The following is a 4,571-nucleotide window of genomic DNA, read 5'->3' as shown; positions in this document are numbered from 1 at the left end:
TTCCACTGTCTGATAGCAAACTGCCTTTCCAGATTTGTTTCAATTTCTTCCTTATGTTCTAATTGCATCTGAAACTCATGTTTTTCTTGAGAAAGAATTTTATTTGAAAAAAAGAGAGAATAACATCTATAAATCTCTATTCCTTGACTTACATTTCCTCTGCGTATATCATCACTTACTTTGCTTCACAGCATTAATTGTGTTTACTGCCAGGTCTTCACGTATCTGTCTCCTTTGGTAGATGGCATAGTAGCTGATTTATTTTTATTTATTTGTTTGTTTGATCTTCTTGGATCTACAACAAAATAGGTTACCCAAATTGTGTGTTTACAGTTAGTCAACTAATGCTAATTAATTCTTTGTAGAGTATTTCTTAGTCTGCTTAAAGGCATACAAACTGGGGTTTAATGAGAAAGGTAAGATGGGTGTTTATGAAAGGAGACATTTTCCTTTTTATAATACATAGCTGGTTTCTTTTTCTTGTAAAACATGATGACTAGTAATGGATTAATTGTCTGCACTCCTCTGTGCAACCCGGCCAAATACTAATGCGTATCTCTGTAAGTCAGATAAAAGAATTGAGTCTTAAGCCTTAAATCTACCCTCTACAACACACCCACTAACATTCAGCTGGACCATAGAAAAATAAATAAATAAATAAAGCAAACTTAAAGCATTTAATGAAGCATATTTGCAAAAACAAAAACAAAAAAAAAGGAGGATCCAAGAAAAGCTGCCTTTGCTGTCATGGTCAAGAGGAGAGGAGAAGCAGCTCCGGCTGGTGCTTGGCCCAAGGGCAGGCACATTGGAGCAGGGCCCCTGGGACCCAGTGAGCTACAGATGCACCACCCACGGATGTCTCAACCATTAAAGGCCCACATGTACCATCTGCCTGAGTGTAGAATGAGCCAAGGAGACTCAAATCCAGAAGCTATTCCACATACAGCAGAAGACATTTAAGGGGATGACAGATGGATGTCTCGGCACAACGGATTTGTCCTGGACTGTAAAGACAGTGAACCTGTTGTATTGCTTGTGGGGGACTCCATGGTGCAGTTAATGCAGCAATAAACAATATGGCATTTTCCCCCCACTTCATGCACTGAATTTTGGAATTGGCAGAGATACAATAAGAAATGTTTTATGAAGGTTAAAGAATGAAGAACTGGAGAATATTAAACCAAAGGTCATTGTTGTCTGGGAAGAAACAAACAACCAAGAAAATATGGCAGAAGTGGCAGGTGGAGTTGAGACCATCATACAATCTATCAAAACAAGGAAATTTCGGACTAAAATCATTGCACTGGGTTTGTTACTTCTAGGTGAGAAGCCCCACCCTTTGAGGCAAAAGAACACAAGGGTGAACCAGCAACTTAAGGTTTCCCTGCCTAAGCTTGCCAATGTTCAACTCCTAGGTACTGATGGGAGCTTCATGCATTTGGATGGTGCCATCTCCTGCCACGACGTGTTTTATCTTCTGCATCTCACAGGAGGGGGCTATGCAGGGTTCTGCAAACCACTGCATGAACTGATCATGCAATTGTTAGAGGACATCCCAGGAGAATCAAACCACCATTGCCTGACTAGCTCCTATCAGTGTCAGTAGCACCCCAGCTTCCTCAGGTCAGTTATATCACTGACACTACAGAATCCTCTTTCTTAAGGCACTTTCTGTTGTAGAATGTTCCTGGATGTTAATTTCTAGTGTTTGAAGGGGAGGAAGGATTTAGATTGGTCCTGTACATAGAAGATTTATTTGACACAGAAGATTGTTATTTAAATTAGTTTAAAACAAGAAGGGGACTTTTTAGTTGTATGCATGATACATTCATTGAATTATCACTGTTTTTCTTAGGACAACATCAAGCTAAGTATTGAACAAATGAAGATTGTTTTCTTACCCGTTCTTTCTATAGATTATGTCATATATAGTTATGATCAGCATCCTACCTATTTGGCTTTAAAACAGATGGTTTTTCCAGTTATTAAGGTTCATAATTATTCATATGTATTCACAACATATTCTTAATGTACAGCAGTAGATTGAACATGCTTGTCACTCAAATATGGCAAATGTAGTTACAAATGAATTTGTGCCACTCTCTTAATCTTTCCCATGTTTAACAGTGGAAGATAGGTTTTACCCAATTTGGAGGACCCTATGGAAGGTATTATTTTAATGCTGCTGAATATAATGTCTATAATAGAACCATGCATACACCCATTTCTCCTTGTCCTCCCCTCCTTTTTTTTTTAACACATTTTTGACTTAGGAGCTCTGTAGCTGAAAGTAGAAGTCCTAGCCAATTACTCTAATAATGATATTACTGACGTGTAACTCATTCTTGCATGGTGTTCTGTGCATAGAGTCTAGGGTAGTGCTGTCCATATTCAGAGTTCTGGTTTGGTTTGTTTTGTTTTCCCCTTAAAATGTATTAGTTACAGTTTCTTTAAAAAGAAAAAAAGAAAACAATTCTATTTCCCATTCCATAAACTCTGACATTATTCCAAGTTTCATAGTATCTTAAGGTCTATATTTTTTTGGCTTAGTTTTAAAATTATTTCAGTCCAGAAAAGTTTGGACATTTCTCGTGGGGAAACAAATGGAGCTGCTCTTCAGAATTGACATTCTACTTTGATCCCACCATTTTAGTGAAAAAGAGCTAGGTTTGTTTAACTTTAAGCTTCTCCTTAATGTATTTTCATCTGAGAATTTCTTTCAAGAGAGCTCTTTATAATCTTAACGGTTTGCTTGAGCTACAAGAACTGACATTTAAAAAATAATGGGACAACACATGGTTTATTGTTCAGTATACTTATGGAATATGCAAAAACTGGATCTACAAACAAATATTGTAAACCAGACCAAGTGGGTACTAAAGTAATGTATTAAAATATGCTCTACACTAATTCCGCTTAACGTGCAAGTTCAATAACTAAGGCATATGTTTTATGTTCTGTTTGCAAGGCAAATGGCAGTGCTTTTTTGTGTTGGAGGGAGGTTGCTGATTTGTGTACGAGACAAATTCTCCTGATTGAGAAGGATAGAACTTGGGCTGATATTTTTCTTGTGAAGCCTCTTATTAGGAATATTTTTGGTCTTTTTTTTTCTTTTTGATACATTTCTGAAAGTATCAGGTCTTCATTACCAACAGAAAATACAATGATATTTACTAAACTTGCTTACTACATTAAAATTTCCTTTCTGAGAAAAAACAAACCTCTTTTCTTTAAGTTTTATTTTTATTTATTTTGAGAGAGAGATAGAGAGTAAGCAGGGGAGAGGCAGAGAGAGAGGGAGACAAGAATCCCAAGCAGGCTCTGCACTGTCAGCGCAGAGTCTGATGCAGGGCTCACACTCAAGAACTGGGAGATCATGACCTGAGTCAGAGTCATATGCTTAACTGACTGAGCCACCCAGGCACCCCTTAAATCAGTATTTCAATTACACATTTTCTTTCTTGTTTACACTTTCTTTCTTCCTGTATATATTTCCTCTTTACTATTTTGAACTCATGAATAATGGAATTTAAAGCTGATCTTTTATTTATTTATTTTTTCCTGAGCTAATAGTTATCTTTCTGAACTAATTCTTAAAAGTTTTAAGCTAATCTTTATCTTTATGAAACAATATCATTTTGGCATGTTCAAAAATATAGATGTAACTCACTTACCTACTTTTTTTATAATTACCCTGTAATTAAGCAACTTAAAATATTAATAAAACTCAAAAAAAAACTTACAAATTATCATTGGAAAAAGAAATGTCTATATCTGAGAGAGTTCCTCCATAGATACAGAAGTATTATCAATAACTTAATAATTGTATTATATTTAACTGATCCTAGTCACAACTATCCACTCTTTCACACAGGAGTTTTTGAGTATGGTGAAATATATTATTCTAAAGTTTCTGTTTATATACCCATTATCCCTGGTGGTAAATGGGTCACCATTTTCATTCTTGTAATTAAGGCTTCTTTGAAAAAAAAAGTCTAATATCTATGCCAACTAAGTAGAAGAAAAACTCAGGGAAATAAAAATCGAAACTACAATGAGATATGACTTCACACCAGTCAGAATGGCTAAAATTAACATCAAAGAAAACAACAGGTGTTGGTAAGAATGCCAAGAAAGGGGAACCCTCTTAAACTGTTGGTGGGAACGCAAACTCATGCATCCTCTCTGGAAAACAGTATGGAGATTCTTCAAAAAGTTAAAAATAAAACTACACATTGATCCAACAGTTACACTACTAGGTACCCAAAGGATACAAAAATACTGATTTAAAGGGATACATGCACCCTGATGTTTATATCAGCATTATCAAGAGTAGTCAAATTATGGAAAGAGCCCAAAGTCCATAAACTTATGAATGGATAAAAAAGAAGTGATATATATCTCACACACACACACACACACACACACACACACACAAACATAAAATGGAATATTACTCAGCCACCAGAAAAATGAACTCTTTCCATTTGCAACATTGTGGATGGAGCTAGAGTATATTATACTAAGTGAAATAAGTCAGTCAGAGAAATACAAATACCATATGATTTCAC

The 4,571-nt window shown here is 35.7% G+C and overlaps 1 pseudogene; it reads left to right on the top strand.

Moving 5' to 3' along the window:
• The first annotated feature begins 903 nt into the window (after positions 1-903).
• LOC102968065 lies at positions 904-1,583 on the top strand (annotated as a pseudogene).
• Positions 1,584-4,571: the final 2,988 nt, after the last annotated feature.

The sequence above is a fragment of the Panthera tigris genome, chromosome A1 (genome assembly GCF_018350195.1).
Source record: "Panthera tigris isolate Pti1 chromosome A1, P.tigris_Pti1_mat1.1, whole genome shotgun sequence".
NCBI lineage: Eukaryota > Metazoa > Chordata > Mammalia > Carnivora > Felidae > Panthera > Panthera tigris.
This window is presented reverse-complemented; position numbering and strand designations above follow the sequence as displayed.